Raw genomic sequence first — 20,407 nt, 5'->3', positions numbered from 1 at the left:
TGTAGCAACAATTAGAAATTGAAGTTAAAAATCCACATTTATAATAGCTTAAAAAATGTACTTAGGAATAAATCTGACAAAAAATGTGAAAGACCTGTACATTGAAAACTACAAAATATTGCTGTGATAAAGAAGACCTAAATGAACAGTAAGATATACCTTGTTCATGAGTTAAGAGATTCAGTATTGTTAAGATGTCATATTCCAAAATACAGATTCAATATAGAGTCAATACAATCCTGATCCAAATCCCAACAGGTTATTTTTGTGTGTGTCTATATCAATTGACTAGCTGATTCTAAAATCTCTGTAGAACTGCAGTGGACCTAGAACAGCCTCCAGGGCTGCTTTAGAACTTGATGATATTAACACCAAAAACGTCCGGCTGCTCTATTCTCTGCCTCGACATGATGTAAACCACCGGCCCAGGCAGGAAGTCGGAAGGTGTTTTTGTTTCAGTATGTCCCTCTGATCATCTATCTGTATGAGTGCATGCCGACTGAGAGGAAGTACTGTAATAAGGAACCTAATTTAGGAGGTGTCAATTGAAGTTGGAAATAAGATTTACTGCTGTTCATTCTTTGGAGTAATGTGGGATTGATAAGTGTTTTGCCAGTTAATACGATGTTCAACTATTTTCTATATAAGATGAAAATAAAAATCTGATATAAAAGGATTTTTTAAAGACTGAGTAGATGAATTTACATGCATAGGAAAATAGATTTGCAGATCTTCAAGGAGCAAATGTCAAGAGGTTTCCAGAAAAAAAGAAAAAGAGAGAGAAGGAAAGAAAGATCTACAAATTACCAAGCAGTTTTCTTAAGTTTAGAACAGGGAAATGGTAACATAGCAGCTGACCAAAACAACAACAACAACAACAACAACAAAAACAAGCCTATGCCAGAAGCACCTCTTTTAAGGAGCTTAGATTGTGCTCAAATTCTCGTAGTGTCATTTGCTGGGACTTGGGGACCAGAGGGACCACTGCAAGCATATTCTTCAGAATCCAGATTAGGAAGAGGTTACACTTTAGATGCAGAGTTACTGCTGTAATCATCTTAATAAATCATATTAAATTACTTGGCAGAAAGCCAAGTGTGACCCACCCATTTCTGAGGAAATGATCAGAAGTCACAGATGACTATTTTCATCTTTTATAATTGAAGAAATATTTGTCTTGTTTTCCTATCGCACAACGTTGGCATTTTCTTCCTCCTTCTGGCACTTTGCCTCTAAAGCTATGTGCCGTTTTTACCACAAAGTTCCCTGGATTCTTCAGAGACATGGAACCAATAGAATATTTATAAAATGAAAATGTTTTTATGTATTAGATATATGTATTATGATGAATTGGCTCTCACAGTTATGGAGGCTGAGTGGTCCCACAGTATCTGCTGGAAACCCAGGAGAGCTGGTGGTGTAGTTCACTCCAGCCCAAACCCCTGAGGACTAGGAGAGCCAATGGTTAAGTCCCAGTCCAGCAGGGGAGGACTAATCCCCAACAGGGATTAGCCAAGCAATCAGGCGGAGAGAGTGCAGATTCTCCCTTTCTCACCATTTTGTTCTATTCAGTCCCTAAAGGGATTGGGTGAGGACCACCCACATTGAGGAGGGCAATCTCCTTTACTGAGTCCACTGATTCAAATGCTAATCTCATTCAGAGATACCCTCCCAGGTACACCCAGAAGGAATGTTTAGCCAAATGTCTGGATATTGGAATGATCCAGTCAAGTTGACACAAAACAAACCATGATAATCCCTCACGAATTACTTTCGTCTGTTGTAGGGTTTATTAAGCATCTAGGTTATACTCAGTAGTTACTCATGTGGGCTGTGGGGCTGTGAGAACAGAACAAATTGTTGGCATGACTTCTTTTGAGGAAAAGCTATTCAGGAGGACTGCTGTCTCTACCTTGACTTCATTAGCTCTTGACTCAAATTAACATGGTAGACTATTACATGAAAGAGCTGAGTGAACATTCTGGAAGAGGATGGAATTTCAGGTCAGCTAGGACTCTTTCCCTGGGGAGGAGAGCCACTTGGGGGCTTCCTGGTCTTGGAGCTATTCTTTTTCAACCACCCCACCACAACCCCCTGGGCCCTAACTTGGGAAGATATTGCTCAACAGGACACCAGCTCTCTTTGGCTAGAGCTTGGTAGGAGGCATTTTCCTCTAATGATGAAGAGAAAACTTTTCTTAGGAGAATGGATTAATTTATAGAAATAACCATTTTCTTAAATATAGCCTGGTGCCCCACTTATGGGCTAGCTGTTCATGCATTGCTTTTATAGAGTGACTATCATTATTTTAGGACAGGGAAGACTCATGGAAAAGGCAATTGGGCCTGGGGTAGGATTGATTTTTTTCTTTCTCTTTTAATATCCATATTAGGGGGGTTGGGGTAGGAGATTGCAGCAGCCAACCAAGTGTGAAGGAACTGCTGAAACCCATCACAATCACTTGAGCACCATTAGCAGGGAAAGCCTCAGTGAGAAAGGTGGAAATGTAAAGAAATTCAGGGACTGGATATCCGGGCTATCACTCTGTTAGCAACCATGAGCTCTTTCTGAGGGAAAAACAGGCACACACAAAAAAGTATATTTCTGCAGACTTTCTTTGTTTCCCTCAACTAATGAGGTAAGTTGGAGCCCTTTCATTTATGAAGAACTCACATCTGGCTCTTATTTCAGATAACAATTGGCAGCTTCAAGGCACTGCATTCTGTAAATCTTAGTAAGTCTCTTGGCTTTTAGGCCATGCTGCCTGATACTCTTCTGGGTGAGAGACCTAGATAAGATTTGGAGGGCTTGAAAATATAGGGCAGTCTCTCGGGTCTGCAAGCAGACAGAATCTGTGATGTTTCTTGTAGGCCGGTAACAGGCCCCAATGTCTTTGTTCCTGAGGGGAAGTTAGGGGCAGATAATGCCTTCTGAACTTCTAAAGCTTGTCTCTATTTCTCCACTGGTAAATTTTGCCCCTGTTTCATTTTAAATTCATTCTAAAGTTCTCAGAATAAAAGTACCAGCCAGTATATGCGATTTCATAGTAATAGCTGACATTTACTGAGCATGTCGCTGTGTGTTCAGACAGGCTAAGCATTTTCTACACACTCCACCAGTAAATGCCCACTAAAGACAGTTGAAGCAGGTGTTATCCACATTTTGCAGATAAGATTAGAGAAATTAAGTAATCTTCCCCAAGGCTACATGGCTAAAGTAAGCAGTAAAACCAAAGTCACAAATTAAGCTTGATTCCATAGCTGGAGACTTTAAACATGAAGACATGCTATCTCTCACAAATTCCCTTAGTCCTGTGTGATTACCAAAATGAGACTGGGAAGAAGAAAAGGAATTGTTTCAGCCATCCATTTTTTTTTTTTACGATTTTATTTATTTATTCATGTGTGTGAGATTGAGAGCACAAGTGTGTGGGGGGGGGAAGGCAGCAGGCAGAGGAAGAAGCAGGCTCCCCCTGAGCAAGGAGCCCGATGTGGGACTCGATCCCAGAACCCTGGGATCATGACCTGAACTGAAGGCAGATGCTTAACCGACTGAGCCACCCAGGTGTCCCTCATTTCTTAGATAACAAATCAGCCCTATGACTTAATGGCTTAAAATAATCCATTATTTCTCACAACAGTGCCAGTTGACCAGGAGGCCTTCTGTTTTACCTGATAGTGGGTTGGCTGGACGGTCCAAAATGGCCTCCCTCCCATGGGCCCCTCTGTGCGACTGCATGGGATTCCTCACAGCATGGTGACTGCTTCTAAGAAGGAACATTCCAAGACAAGCCCCGTTGTGAGAGTGCTAATCAAGGCTCCATTTTTCATATACTTGCGAATGGTCCATTGACCAAAGTTAGTTTCACGGCCAAGCCCTGAGTCAAGGTGGGAGACTATACAAGCGGATGAATGTGGTTCATTGCGGGCCACCAAGGTAACGGTAACAGGCGTTATGTGGTAATATTTTATTTACCTGAGACGCATCCTTTTCTTCCTCTCGGGCTAATAGCAAAGTTCACCAGTTAGAATTTCAAATTACACATATACCCGTTTGCATATAAATTTGATATTTTGAATGGTGGTGTTCAGGCTGCTAGATGAATCAATAACTGGAGAGTTCATTTATTAATTTAGTATTCTCTGTTTTCAAGGAGAGTTAGCTTGTCAACATACTCATTACCTTGTTTAATATTCATAAAACCCCAATTATATTATGATCTCTACAGATGAGAAGCGGAGGTAACTTGGCCCCGGTCACACACATGGTCCTCAGCAGATCTAGTTTTGAGCCACTGCTGGACTCCAAAGCCATGCTCCTTCCTCCTTCCCAGTCCACCCCTGGTGCTGAACACAGACTGGGGAGCTGAGGAGTAAGCAACGTGGGACAGTTGAAGGTTTGTAAGGAAAGGTGAAGTTGTTGTTTTGTTTTGGTTTTAAGTAAGCTCTACATCCAGCACGGTGCTTGAGCTTACGATCCTGAGACCGAGTTGTATACTCTACCTACTGAGCCAGCCAGGGACACTGGGTGATTTTTTAAAAACAATTGCAATCAAGTGTAGAAGGAAGCTCACAGGGGCAAAAGCCTGGAGTCTTTGGCTCATTTTGCGCTGATGTGTTAAACTAGTGGGCCTGATGTCTCTCTCTCTCTCTTTTTAAAGATTTTATTTATTTTAGAGAGAGAGGACAGGGGGAGAGGCAGAGGGAGAAGGAGAGAATCTCAAGCAGACTCTGTGCTAAGCATGGAGCCCGATGTTGGGCTCGATCCCACAACCCTGAGATCATGACCTGAGATGAAATCAAGAGTCGGGCGCTTAACTGACTGAGCCACCCAGGGGCCCCTAGTGGGCCTGGTCTTAAATTTTCATCATTTCTAACACTCTTTTAAAAAATTGTGGTAAAGTATACATAAGATGAAATTTACCATCTTAACCATATTGAAGATTGAAAGTTGAGTGGCATTGAGTTCACTCACGTTATTGTGTGACCATTATTACCATCCATCTCCAGAACTAGAAGAATTATTGGCAACTTTTGAAACTTTATTTGGAAGGAAGTGATGGGTACATGGCCTTTATGCAGGCACTCTGGCCTGGTCTGGACTGGGCACCTCAAGGTCCCATTGGGTCACCTTTGGAAGTTAGGGGTGCCACTTTGGGTATAAGGTCAATGAAAAGGAAGCCACTATTGGGGTCACCAGGAGGTTGCTGGAGGGACCTGGTTGCTGTGGGCTGAGTTATGTCTTCCAAAATTCATAGGCTGAAGTCCTAAACCACCCTACCCCCCACCCCCACCCCATATCAGAAGGCAAATATATTTAGAAATGAGACCTTTAAAGAAGTAAATAAGGTAAAATGAAATTATATAGGTGGGTTCTTAGTCAATATAACTGGTGTTTTTATTTAAAAAGGAAATTAGGACACAGACAGACACACAGGGAAGACACAGGGAGAAGGTGGTGTCTACAAGCCAAGGAGAGAGGCCCTAGAGGAAACCAACCCTGCTGACACTTTGACCTTGGACTTCCAGTCTCTAGAACTGTGACTGAATGAGTTTCTGTTGTTGAAACCACCAGTCTGTGGTATTTGTTATTGTGACCCTATCAGTCTAACACAGTGGTGAAGGGCCCTGAGGCTCAGGGCCTGGAAAGCTGTGGGGCCTCAGATCTAAGCTGGGCCAAGTGAGGAAAGCTCCTGGTGGTCACTAGGTGAGCAGTAGTGTCAAGAAAAGAGAGAGGTTGTTTTCTAAATGTCCCTACCATGTAGTACACTTGCTTTCAGTCAGAATGCTGGAATGTGGTTTCAAATCCTCAGTGCAGACCCTGTGGGCCGTGGGTTTCTGAGAGGGGCCTACGTCTCATGGACAAGAGATAGAAAGATGGAACCATGACCGTCAGCACTGATTCTACGTGCTGGACAGTAGCCCCCTTGGGGTTTTGTTTTTGTTTTTTTTTTAATACTTTTAAATTGTGACATAAAACAGGTACATACGTCAGAGACATTGTGGGCTCTGTTCCAGACCACTGCAATACAGTGGATATTGCAATAAAGCAAGTCAAATAAAGTTTTTGGTTTCCTAGTACATATAAAAGTTAGGTTTATATTGCAGTCTGTTAATTGTGCTATAGCATTATGTTAAAAAAAATGTACAGGGGTGCCTGGGTGGCTCCGTCGTTAGGTGTCCAGCTCTTGATTGCAGCTCAGGTCATGATCTTAGGGTCATGAGATCAAGCCCTGTGTCAGGCTCCACACTCAGCACGGAGTCTGCTTGTCCCTCTCCCTCTGCTCCTCCCCCAGTACTCTCTCTCTCTCAAATAAATAAATGAATAAATAAAATCTTAAAAAAAACCCCAATGTACATACTTTAATTAAAAAGACTGTTTTGCCAAAAATTGCTAACCACCATCTGAGCTTTCAGTGAATTGTAGTCTTTTTGCTGGTGGAGGGTCTTGCCTTCATGTCGATGACTACTGACTGAACAGGGGGGCGGCTGCGGAAGGTTGGGGGGACTGTGGCAATTTCTTAAAATAAGACATCAATGAAGTTTGCCACATTGATTGACTCTTCCTTTCTGGAAAAATTTCTCTAGTAGCTTGTGATGCTGTTTGAGAGTATTTTCCCCACAGTTTAACTTCTTTCAAACTTGAGTCCATCCTCTCACCCCTGCCGCTGCTTGATCAACTAAGCTTATGTCACATTCTAAATCCTCTGTTGTCATCTCAACAGTCTTCATGCCATCTTCACCGGGAGTAGATGCCATGTCAGGAAACCACAGTCTTTGCTCGTCTGTAAGAAGCAATTCCTCATTCGTTCAAGTGTATCATGAGATGGCAGCGGTTCAGTCCCATCTTCAGGCTCCACTGCTAATTCTAGTTCTCTTGCTGTTTCCACCACATCTGCAGTTCCTTCCTCCACTGGAGTCCTGAGCCCTCAAAGTCATCCATGGGGGTTGGAATCAACTTCTTCCAAACTCCTGTTCATGCTGTTTTGATCTCTTCCCCTGAATCAGGAATGTTCTGAATGGCATGTAGAATGGTGAATCCACTCCAGAAGGTTTTCAGTTGACTTTGCCCAGATCCATCAGAAGAATCACTATGGCAGCTCTAGCTTTACCAAATGTGTTTCTTAAATACGAAGACTTGAAAGTTGAAATGACTCCTGGCCCATGGGCTACAGAATAGATGCTGTGTTAGCAGGCATGAAAACAACATTAATCACATTGTACCTCTCCATCAGAGCTCTTCAGTGACCAGGTGCATTGTCAATGAGCAGGAATATTTGGAAAGGAATCTTTTCCTCTGAGCAGTAGATCTCCACAGTGGGCTTAAAATATTCAGTAAGCCATGTTGTCAACAGATGTGCTGTCATCAGGCTGTTGTTCCATTTACAGAGTACAGGCAGAGTAGACCTAGCATGATTCTCAAGGGCCTTGGGATTTCTGGAATGGCAAATGAGCACTGGCTTCAACTTCAAGTCACCAGCTGCATTAGCCCCCAAGAGAGTCAGCCTGGCTTTGAAGCTTTGAGGGCAGGCATTGGCTTCTCCTCTCTAGCTATGATGGCATCTTCTTCCAATAGAAGGCTGTTTTGTCTCATTGAGAGTGCGTCGTGCAGTGCAGCCACCGTCATTAGTGACCTTGGCTAGACCTTCTGGATGGTTTGCGGCAGCTTCCACACCAGCACTTGCAGCGTTACATTTGCACTTTGATGTTACGGAGACGGCGTCTTGCCTTAAAGCTCAGGAACCAACCTCTGCTAGCTTCCGCCTTTCCTTCTGGGGCTTCCCCACCTCTCCCAGCCTTCACAGAACTGAAGAGAGTTAGGGCCTTGCTCTGGATGAGGCTTTGGCTCAAGGGAATGTTGTGGCTGGTTTCATCTTCTATCCAGGCCACTCGCACTTTCTCCACATCAGCAATCGGGCTGTTTTGCTTTCTTATCATTCATGTGTTCACTGGAGTAGCACTTTGAATTTCCTTCAAGAATTTTTCCTTTGCGTTCACAACTTGGCAGACTGCTTAGGGTAAGAGGCCCAGCTTTTGGCCTATATTGGCTGTTGACATGCCTTCCTCTCTGAGCTTAATCATTTCTAGCTTTTGATTTAAAGTGAAAGACACGTGATTCTTCCTTTCACTTGAAAACTTAGAGGCCGTTGTAGGGTTATTCATTGGCCTGATTTCAATATTGTTGTGTCTCAGAGCAGAGACACGGAGGGAGAGAGATGGGAACAACGGGTTGGCGGGGCGGTCAGAACACATACTACATTTATTAAGTTTGCTTCCTATACGGCCGCGATTCCCGGTGCCCCCAAATAAGTACAGTAATCCTATCACAGATCACCAAATACAGTGAGCATGAAAAAGTTAAAATATTGCAAGAATTACCAAAATGTGACACAGAGACGCGAAGTGAGCAAATGCTATCGAAAAAATGGTGCCAATAGTCTTGTTTGATACAAACCTTTAATTTGTAAAAACAAAAACAAAACGAACAAAAAGTATCTGCGAAGCACCATCCAATGACATGCGATAAAGTGAAGTCTGCCTGTAACATAAAATGGACCGTCTTAACCATTTTTAACGTACGGTTCCGTAACTATGCTGACTTAACTATGTTCACATTGCTGTGCGACAGATCTCCAGAACTTTTTCTTGCAACGCTGAAACTCTACATCCATTGAACGATAGCTCTCATTTCCCCCTCCCCCTCAGATGTCAAAGGGAGAAACTGCTGACCTGGGAATTCACCCAGCTCTAGGAGGCTGAGATCTGCAGATCCACACGTGATATCCAGGGACTGAATTCTGACCAGTGCCCGCAGTACGAGATTCGAATAACGGCGCACCTTGTGCCGGGCAGCGTGAGCACCTGCAGACACGGCCCGTGTGGCTCTCCCGGTGACCCTGTGAGGTAGGCGCATGAATGGTGTCCCCTTCCAGCAAGTCTGTGCACTGAGCTTCCCTTTAGCTTTTATGCTCACAGCCGGAGGTTTAAGTCATTCTTCCTCCCTGGGACGGTGGGTGCCCTTTGTGCGCTGGGCCCCTCTCGTCTGGCACATTGCTCCGAGGAGCCTTACTCAGTGTCTGACGTGTAGGTGGCCTGTGCTGAGGCAGAACCTTCACTCTGGACAAAAGCAGAGCTTGGTCCTTCGTTGATCGCAAGTCCGCACCCTGAGCAGTTGACGCGCCAACGGCAGAGCCTACATAAAGGGGACGCTGGGCTTGTGTACTCTTCTACATCCAATGAATGAAACAGGGAGAAACAAAGTAGGAAGTAGGAAAATTTGACTCCTGCCAGACTGCACAATGGGTGGGAAGATGGAAGGAGAAAGGAGGGTGTTGGGGGTCAGAGTTCCTGAATTAGAGGCCCTGGAGGAGCTGGCAGCCTGGGTCCCACTTGAGGTCGGCTCCAGCCCTCCGGCAGGGCAACAGACGAGCACCCTGGGTGGTGGCAGGGCGGGAGCACTTGCTTCCTCCTGGATCCCATCCCTGAAGGAAAATAACCGCTCATTCCAAGAGCTGCAGTGGACTCTGGCCCTGGGGTTCCTTGGATTCCTTGGGAGTGAGCTTACCACATACCCAGCCTTTCTGGAAGCATGCTTCCCTCAGCCCCTGGTGTTCCCAGAGTCAACAGCAACCGGCCAGCGTGGAGACTCAGTCCAGGCCCAGTTCCCAGTTCCCAGAGCAAGTTGTGGAGAAGGCAACTTTGCCTTTCTCGAGTCTCTCTCTCTCTCTCTCTGAAGTAGAGGCAGGAAGGGGAGCTATTTGAAATATCTAGAATTATCTGAGGTAGATGTATGGGTAAGAATTTCTTTCACAAAACGCTGTTTTTCAAAGGAAAGCACGATATTTATTTTCACCAAGGTGGATATTTTACAGCACTTTGGGATGTTCATAAACACCATTTGCTTTCATTTAGCCCAGGAAACTGAGAAAGAGACAGACGTGAATGAATTTGCCTTCGTTCTTCTTTCCCGAAAGAGAGCAGACAGCAAGTCGCTGCTTGGCATAAACCCAAGGCCTCTGTGATTAAACAATATATAACCACGTGGAGCCAACAGGCAAACGAATCGGTTTTCTGACAAGAACATTTTCAGCCAAGCGGGTTAGCTGAGGAGACCCGCTCCCCTTCTCTGGGGAGACCAATAGCCTCGGGGCTTTCAAATGCAGCCACTGTCCTGCCTCAGGCGTAGTCCAGAAGAAAAATGTGTAGTTATGGAGCCTGAATTTTATGTAAAAAACAAGTCGACAGGACCCGTTGGAATGGCCCTGCCAGAGAGGGAAAAAAAAATCAATTTAAATATTTGATTTGCATCCAGAATTCATTCCATCAAAGACCTGGCACCCACAACAGTCTGCTGACCCACTTGAGAAATAACGCAGACATTTCTGGTGTGCCTGTAAAGTCATCTCGGCTCCCCAGGACCCCAGAGCCAAAAGCCTTAACTGGCTCAGAGCATTGGACATCTGATGACCCGTGTCCCAGGACAGTAATGCATATTCCAAAGCAGCAGACACTGGAGCCGCCCTCAGCCACTGGTTTACGTGGGCCCCGCGGGCCTGAACGTCCTCGTCCCAGCTGAACAGGGCCTGAGGTTGTGGGGGGGCCCTGCTGAGAGCCTGCTGCTAAGCCCGGCACTTCTCTGCGGCCTTTGGATCCTTGAGCAGCAGATTTTCGAGTTCTCTTGCCAACACCCACGACAGCCAGTGAATAATCAGCTGCAATTTGTAAACCCATTCCATTTTGCAACTGCTGTTTTCATTCAGAATTTTCTGGAATTCCAGTGGCCAGCCACAGCAGGTTTTTTTTTTTTTTTTTTTTTTTTTTTAATCTTCAGTCTCGCAAGGTGCTTGCCCTGTGCAGCGAGGACCTGGGAGGAACTCGGATCTGCTTCCCAGATTGGAAGGAGACCCCAGACACAGGGGGGCCACGGGGAGGGCTAGAGGGAGCATTCCCAGCTTCTGCAGGGGAAGGGCAGTGTGGCGCCCAAGTCGTGTCACTCCCTGACACCCTGCTGTCTATCCATCACACAGGATGCCATTCGTGACAAAGCAAAGCACGAAAAAATGCAAGTAATTCAAACACATGATAAGTGCCCAATAAATGGCAGTCGACTCCAACTGCTCGTCGGAAAGAAGGTTTTGCTGATATGTGAACTCCTTAACCCTCCTTCCATGGTTTGGAAAGGCCGGTACTTGTTCCTGGTAGACTTAGTGCCCAGCGAGTCTCCTGCCTGATGCTTTCGGGGGGAAAATATTTGTTAATCAAGAGCATGAGAGACATTTTGTCTCCAACATTTAAATGTCCACATCAAGGAGGAAAAAACTCTATTATAGAGTTTAAAAATCCAATTTATTTATTTAAATTGTGGTGAATAGACATCACATAACACTCACCATCTTAACCATTTTTGAGTGTTCAGTCAATGGGATTAAGTGCATTCACACTGTTGTGCGACCACCACCATCCGTCTCCAGAATGTTCCATCTTCCCAGACTGAAACTCTGTCCCCCTTAACCACTAACTACTCACTCTCCCCTCCCCCAGCCGCTGGTAGCCCCCATTCTACTTTCTGTCTCTATGATTTTGACGACTCCAGCAATCTCGTGTAAGTGCAAAGAAAATGTTTAATTTTAATTCCAGTAGAGTCAACATACAGTGTTATATTAATTTTTGTTATACAATATGGTGATTTGACAGTTCTATACATTACTCAGTGCTCATCATAAGTGCACGAAAAATTTTTTTTAATTTAGAAAATATCTTGAGGCTAAGGAGCAAATAATCTTTTCATTCACAAAGTCAAAGTTTCTGTGCTGTTCAGTCGCTGTGACAAGTCTCCTGGTGCTCTCCCCAGGTGACCAGCTTTTCTTTCGATCATCTGGGGCAAGTCACCATTCCGGTGGGGGTGGGAGTCAAGATGAAGCTGGGTTCGAAAGTCTGAGTGGGCCCCTTCTCTCACGGGGATGTAACTCGGGGTGCTCACCGTGGGGCAACCTGGTCCCGAGATGCGCTCGCGTCCTGCAGCCTGAGTGCTCCCCCCGCTCCGCACACAGTGAGGGGCCCTCTGAGCCTGACCTTCCGTTCCCTCCCGCCTCTGCGGACGTTTCCCTTCAGCTTTTCCACGTGCTCATTCTCAGCCTCCACCCTGGTCTGTGCCCCTCCGGCCCCAGGCTGCCCCACGCCCTGCCCCTCACGGCACCCAGTCCCTGCAGCCCGACCTCCTCCCCTTCCAGGGCTCTTGCGAGCTCCTCCACCTCTTCCTCTTGCCGACGCCATAGGCCTGTTAGGGTCTGAACTGCGTCCCCTCAAAGTTCTTATGGTGAAACCCCAACCTCTGGTGCCTCAGCACGCGACTGTTTGGGATACAGCATTAAGGGGTCATTAAGGTAAATGAGTGGGGGGCCCTGGTCCCGTGTGCCGCTGTCTGTCCGAGAAGAGATCAGGCCCCAGACGCACACACAGGGACGACCACGCGAGGCCACAGGGAGAGGTGGCATCTGCGAACCGAGGACAGAGGCCTCAGGAGGCACCGGGGCTGCTGTCACCTTGATCCCGGACCTCCAGCCCCCGGAACTGTGAGAAATCAGTGTCTGTTCTTTAAGCCCCAAGTCTGTGGTACTTGGGAGGGCGGCCTGGGCTGACTGACGCCGGCCCCTTCCGGTCCCCGTCTCGCGTGCCCCCCGGACTCCGCACTCTGCTGGGCCCCAGGCCCGCGTTCCCTCCTGCAGCCCCAGGGCGGCCTCCTCCGCCGCGCGCTGAGGAGCCGGCCCGCCCTTCCGCACGCCGTCCCCGCACGCCGTCCCCGCACGCCCTCCCGCACGCAGTCCCCGCACGCCGTCCCCGCACGCCCTTCCGCACGCCCTTCCGCACGCCGTCCCCGCACGCCGTCCCCGCACGCCGTCCCCGCACGCCTCACGCGTCACCCTGGCGCCCCTGCCCACGCGCCTCTCTCCAGGGCCCCCGAGCCTCGGTGGGCGCCGCCGCGCTGGGCACCTGCCGCAGGCCGCTCCGAGCACCTCAGACCCCGCCTGTCCGAGGCACGGCGCACAGCCCTCCTCCCGCCGCGCCTGGGTTTCTGCTCCGTCCTCCCTTCCCGGCGGCCTCCTCCTTCCCTCAAACCCAACTCGTCAACCCCCGAGTCCTGCTATTTTCCTTGGAAGGCTTTTTTAGAAAGCCCTTCCGTGGCTCGCTGCTACTCCCAGGATGAAATGGCAGCTCGCCAGCGTGGTGCGCAAGGCCCCCCAAGGCCCAACTCCAGACTCTTCTCCTCCACGGAGTGCTCCACCCCCAGCTCCTCGGAAGCTGCAGGCTGCCCGCGCTCACGGGCCTGAGACGTTCGGGCCGCGCGTCTGTCCCCCATTCTCCGTCCCCTCCCTAGCCTCCCAAACTCCCTGTCCTTCAAGATCTCCTCCAGACAGGCATCCCTGAATTCCCAGGCTGGGTCTTGGGGCTCCCCTCACCTCCTGGGTGCCCTCATCATCATTGTAACCACGGTCTGGTCACCGTCATCACAGACCTGGAGCAAAGTCACGCGCTGAGCCAGTACCGTGGGCTCCTGGCCAACTGTTTACACGCTTGATCTCACTTGGTCCTCACAGCAACCCTGGGAGGTGGGTACTATCTTTATCCCCCAGGGCACAGGTAAGGAAACGGAGGTACAGAGACGTTAAGCAACTTGTCCGGGGTCATGATCTATGGCTGGTGTAATTCATAACATTCATGTCGTCCCCCTGAATTGAAATCTCCTTTATATATAACTTCCTGCTCTTGAGAATAGGAACCATAGCTAATTTATTTTTGGGTCCCTAAGGCTTAGTGTAACTTCTGATAAGTAGTAGTTGCTATGTGGAACTGAAGGGAATAAAATAGAATGTCTCACTAGGTCAACCCGCCGGGCACAGGCAAGGTGCCTGAAGATGCTTGGCTTGAATTCGGCCCTTGCTGTGCCGGAGGCTGGCTTTGGGGTCTGCTCAGTTCGTGGGTACACGTGCGATCCGTTCCGACTCTAAGAAAGGAACCCTCTCTCGCTAAAAATGATCTTTCCCATCTTCTCTACCAAGTTTCTAATCTCTTTAACTGAATGAAGACCTTCATTCCATAAGTTTAAGTAGAAATTCCAAAGAGGGGCGCCTGGGTGGCACAGCGGTTAAGCGTCTGCCTTCGGCTCAGGGCGTGATCCCGGCGTTACGGGATCCAGCCCCACATCAGGCTCCTCCGCTAGGAGCCTGCTTCTTCCTCTCCCACTCCCCCTGCTTGTGTTCCCCCTCTCGCTGGCTCTCTCTATCTCTGTCAAATAAATAAATAAATAAATCTTTAAAAAAAAAAAAAAAGAAAGAAATTCCAAAGAAAATAAAGCCTGTCCTGTCCCAGTTTTCTGTTCGGCGTTTCCCAGTTCTACCCATTGTTCAGTTTGTTGATGTAGACGTTAACCCTTCCCTTTTATCCATTAATTCCAGAATCCATAGTTGCTCTTTTTTTTAAATAGTCACGAAGAATATATGCATAAATATAGCTAGTACATGGCAGCCAGTCTACTAAAAGCTTTCCTGCTTTGTATTACTTTATATGGGGTATGAAGATCAAGTGAGGTTGACAATTAGGAGAGTTTGTTTTTAAGAAAATATAATGCTTCTTTATCAGTAGGAGCTTTATAAAATAAACTTTAAAAAATGGAAGTATCATATACATAGAGAAAAGCCACTGATCCTAAGAATATAGCTCGGTGAATTATCACAAAGTGAATACACCGGAATCACGGGCCCCCAGATCAAGAGACAGATTATTACCAGAGTCACCTCCCCCTTAAGCACTAACGTAATCTGTATACTGATTTCTGACGCCATAGGTTCGTTTTACCTGCTTTTGAACGTCCTATAAACGGACTCGTGTAGGACGCACTCTTCTGCATCCGGCTTCTTTTGCTCCACATCATGTCGGTGAGTTTCATCAGCTGTGCGCAGCAATCCACTTGCTAATCCATTTTCACTTCTGTAAGAATTCCTTTTATAGATAATCATGTATCTTTCCACTCTCCTGTTGATGGCCGTTTGATGCTATTATGACTATTGCTGCTGTGAACACTCTAGTGCACATCGTTGGTGACAATATGTACCCATTTCTTTGGAGTCTGTGTCAAGAGTGGAATTTCTTGGATAACAGGGTATGCTCAGCTTTAGCGGATACTCCCAAAGAGTTTCCCAAAGTGGTTGTGCTCTTTTTTATTCCCGTTGTGGAATGAGTGGGAATGAGTGGATGAGTGTTTTGGTTACTCCTATTGTCCCCAGTACTTGGGGAGTCTTTTCAGTGTGAGCCGTTCTGGTAGGTGTGTACTGGTTTTTCACTGTGGGTTAAATTTGTCACAAAGCTGATGAGGTTGAGTCTTTTTTATATGCTTTTTAAACATTTGGGTGTCCTTCCTTCCTTCCTTTTTTGGTGAGGCATCTGTTCATGTCTTTAACTAGTTAATTAGACTACTTTTTATTATGGTGATGCATATATAACATTACCATTTTCAGCATCCAACGCCATGGTATCGGTGCATTCACACTGTTGTGCAACCATCACCATCCACTTCTAGGTTGCTCATCTCTCCCGCTCTTTTTTTCAATTGGGTCATCAGCCTTTTTCTTCTTAATTTGTAGGAACTCTTTACATATTCTGGACATGACTACTGTGTCTGTTATATATATTATGAATATATTTCTCCATCTGTGACCTTTTCACTCTCTTATTGATGAGAAGACACTTTTAATTTTGCAACTAAGAAGCTTCTGCACAGAAAAAACAATCAAAATGAAAAGGCAACCTATGGAATGGGAGAAAATATTCACAAACCACACATCTGGTAAAGGGTTAATATCCAAAATGTGTAAGGAACTCATGCAACTCAATAGCAAATAATAATAAGAATACAATAATAATAATAATCCAATTTGAAAATGACCGAAGGGCCTGAATAGACGTTTTTCCAAAGAAGATATCCAAATGGCACAGGTACAGGAAAAAGTGCTCAACATCACTCATCGTCAGGGACCATAAATCCAAACCACAATGAGATAGCACCTCACACCTGTTAAAAAGACAAGAGAGAATGAGTGTTGGTGAGGATGTGGAGAAAAAGGGACCTTGTGCACTGCTGGTAAGAATGTAAATTGGTGCAGCCACTGTGGAAAACAGTATGGAAGTTATTTAAAAAATTGAACATAGAACTACCCTATGATCCAGCAGTTCCACTTCTGGGTATATAGCTGAAGGAAAGAAAACCAATTTCTGGATTTCTTTTCTGCACCTCGTGTTCATTACAGTGTTACTTATAAGAGCTAACACATGGGAACAAGCTGTGTCCCTCAAAGGATGAATAGATAAAGAAAATGGATATAGGTGTATACATATATATATGAATATATAATATATACTAATTATATATATGAAATCATATGAATGTTATTCAGCCATAAAATAGAAGGAAATCCTGCCATTTGTGACAGCGTAGATGAAACTGGAGGGCATTGTGCTAAGTTAAATAAACCAATATTGTACGTTCTCACTTATATGTGGGCTCTAAAAAAATTGAACTCACAGAAACAGATCGGAGGTTGCCAGAGGTGAGGAGTGGGGGGTGGGACATGGGTGAAGAGGATCAAAAGCTACAAGCTTCTAGTTGCAAGTAGTGCAGAGCGTGGTGACTATAGTTAACACTGCTATACTGCATATTTGAACGTTGCTAAGAGAGTAAATCTTGAAAGTTCTCATCATAAGAAAACAACTTGTCCGTATGTGAGGGGATGGATGTTAACTAAACTTAATGTGGTGATCACTTCACAATATATGCATGTGTCAAATCATTGTGTTGTATTGCCTCAAACTTATACAGTGTTATATGCCAATGATCTATCAAAACTGGGGGGAAGGATTCTTCATTTTACTATTGTCCAATGTATTGATCCTTTTTTTGGGGGGGGGACTAGTCTTTTTTGCGTCCTGTTGAAGATATCTTTACCTGTCTCCTAAGGACATTTTATAATCGACCCTTTGCGGGAAAACACTATCTCCATCATCATTGGCCCAAAGCAGGGCACAGTAGGTATGCTGGACAATTTTCATGGTTACCCTCATCCGAACATCCTTGCTGCCCTGGAAGAGGATGGGCAGCGGTGCGGAGGCAGGCAGGCTCGGGTTCCCAGCCCCCCTGCGTCTCCCAGGGCAGGGCTCCCCGGGGGAGAAGGTGTGCGGTCCCGTGGGCAGAGCCCAGTCAGAGATGTAGTTCTGCACGTGGACTGAGGTAGAGAAGAGACTGTGACATTGACCTAGGGCTTCAGGGGCTGAGGGGACTGGGAACGGAGCAGACGGAGGAAAGACCCAGTATGTGGAGGAGCAGAGCAGTAAGGGCGAAGCTACAAGAAAGGAGAGAGGAGTACGTTTCATGTAGCCCCTAGGTAGTACAGGGATGAGACGTGAGGGGGCAGTGACTGGTCTCAAATGTCCTATTGCTGGCACTCCTTGTGTTGGTGCCAGAGCTGGCCAGGAGTCCCACGCTGTACCGAGCCTGCCGGAGAAGACAGTGGGCGTTATCACCAAGCTGGTAGAGGCTGCTTGGGGCTGTCCTGTGGGCAGGGGCTCCAGGGCACGTGAGCAAAGCTGAGGCTATGGTTACCCCTAGGAGGTGCCCCATACCTAGGAGAGGCTTCTGTGGGTCTCTGTTTCTCTCATTCTCTGGAAATTGAGAATTTTAAACACAATAAAAAGTTCACCTACAAAAAGTATTTGCCTGCTGGGCTCAGAACTCGAGTTGTAAGTAGTTACAAAACAACTTATTTGTGACAAAAAGCAAATCAGGAGCTGCTTGCAGAGAGGTAGTTTGGGGAAGGGCTGGAGGGAGGGATACAAAGTCGGGCAAGGACATCGGAGTGATGGTGGTCACTGTCTTGATTATGGAAATGATGTCGCAGGTGCATACGTATGTCAGAACTTCGCAAGTTGTACACTTTAAAGATGTGCCCTTCATTGTATGAAAAATATCCCTCAATGAAGCTGTTAAAAAAGCATCCCCCCAACACACACACGTGCACATGCTTGCACTCACACATTTGCACACAAGTGGCTCGTAATGAAGTGTTTCAAGTGATACTTCAATCACTCAACTACGAGCATCTCTGTCTCCAAACCTACCTGCTTTGCGGGAGCCATGGTTCTTCCAAGTGTCCTGGTCACAGGAAAGACCAATGCACAGAGGGCTTCAGTGAGGCTGCTGATACCACTTCCAACATTCCAGGATTCCGCGAGCGGAGGGGAGGACTCGCCAGAGGTACAGGGTAGGAAAAACTCCTAGTCCCACGTCTACGCTGTCCCCGTGACTATTGCACAGCAGACAGTCACTGGAGGTTTGACTTGAACTTCAGAATACGCGGGGCCCATGGCAGGAGCTCCCTTCTCGTCACACCACCGGGATATTCTTCTATCCTCCTACGGTCAGGGAATGAGGCCCAGCGGAGTCCCTGCAGCTGAGGACTGGCGCTGTTGTGATGACTGCCCATCTTTAGAGAACAAGAACTACAGGTCATTCTCCTCTCTCCAAACTGTGTGTTTATGCAATAGTTTCTCACTGCAGGAGGCTTTAAAGCTGAGATAAGAAAGCTTTCTAGTAATAAAGGGGAACAAAAACCCCGATGGTAAACTGTCACAATGAACAGATTGCTACCAACAACAATTTACAGCAAAGTGTAAAAATCAACAGATTATTTTTCCTTTTATTAAAATGATGCCTCTGGTCGAGGGAGAGATGGTTTGGAGGGTCGCGGACACATGGACTTGCTCCTTGAGGGGATGTGCAACCTTCTCCAGGAGCCCCGAGGTGGTCCCGGTCCCGTCTAGCTGCTCTCCTGGTCCCTCTGGTGATCAACAGTTGCCACGAGGCAGCTGGCCAAGGTCTTTGGCAAGGGATCAGAGGCTGGCACACGGGTCCCCGCGCCAGGACCACTGCCTCATTAGCACAGTGCTCCAGCCATCTGAGCACCGGCTCCAGAGTAGGAGAGAGAATCCGTGATGCTGAGCCCCAAAGCAGTAAGTTGTAAGAATCAAAACATTACACCAATTTATTTGAAAAGTAAATTGGCACTAGAGATAACCAGTGAGAGCCAAATCAAAGTTTGCTGTATTTCCTGTGCATGCGTAACTGTCTCTCACCACCCAAATCTAGTTGTTTCCTGATTCGGATAATGAAAGTCAGACACCGAGCTTGAGTCAGGAGGGATAGCGCAGATTCCAAATGAATTTGGTTCCTTAGTTTAAGACAGTGAAGAGCAAGAGTTTAAGTAACAAAGAATTTATTTAAAAAGTCATCTGACTTTAGCTGGGGCACCTGGCTGACTCAGTCAGTAGAGCATGTGACCTTTGATCTCAGGGTCATGAGTTTGAGGCCCAAGTTGGGTGTAGTACTCACTTAAAAAAAAAAAAACTGAACTATAAAATTCAAGTGTAAAAAAAGTCATCTGGCCTTAGCTGACTCTTAAATCTTAAACTCGATAGTGAAAGGTTGCATAGCAAGGATACCTGTAATGGCATACGTGTAACAAGTACACAAATTGCTTCTAAAATTCAAGAGGCCATAAATGTCACATTCACTTATATTTCTAGATAAAATCAAGTCTGGTTCTTAGTTGCCCATGAGAAATGAGAGAATGAGCAAGTTCAAGGGCTCACGGCTCCCTCCCCTTTCTTTGGGTTATGTATACCAGGACCTTAGGGTCTGCGGAGCCCAGGGGGACAATGAGGGAGAGAAACTGTTTTCTTTTTAATGATTTTATTTTTTCAAGTAATCTCTACACCGAATGTAGGCCTCAAACCCACAGAGAAGAGTCACATGCTATGGGGCACTTGGGTGGCTCAGTGGGTTAAGTGTCTGCCTTCAGCTTAGGTTATGATCCCAGGGTCCTGGGATCGAGCCCTGTATCGGGCTCCCTGCTCAGCAGGCAGCCTGCTTCTCCCTCTTCCTCTGCCTGCTGCTCCCCGTGCATGTGCTCTCTCCCTCTCTCTGTCAAATAAATAAATAAAATCTTTTAAAAAACGTTGTATGCTCTACCAACTGAGCCACCAGGCACCCCAAGAAAGCTGTTCGTGCTGTCAGACACCTGCCCCAGCATTTACTATGGGATGACTTTAGGGAAATCATATAACCTTTCTAAAACTCAGTATTCTCATCTGAAAAATGGAGTGGATTATAATTCTAATACAATTAGAGATCATTAATTAATAATTACTCTAAGAGATTAATAAATATATGAATATTTTCTACTACTACGTCATCATCATCAATATCATATTCATTTTAAGAGTTGCGTAGAATTCCATTGTATGAGTATAAAAACATTTGTGTATCCAATCCCTCATAAAAGGATATTTAAATGCAAAGAATA

This window comes from Ursus arctos, unplaced genomic scaffold, assembly GCF_023065955.2.
Source record: "Ursus arctos isolate Adak ecotype North America unplaced genomic scaffold, UrsArc2.0 scaffold_31, whole genome shotgun sequence".
In the NCBI taxonomy this organism is placed as follows: Eukaryota; Metazoa; Chordata; class Mammalia; order Carnivora; family Ursidae; genus Ursus; species Ursus arctos.
Note: the sequence above shows the minus strand (reverse complement) of the source record.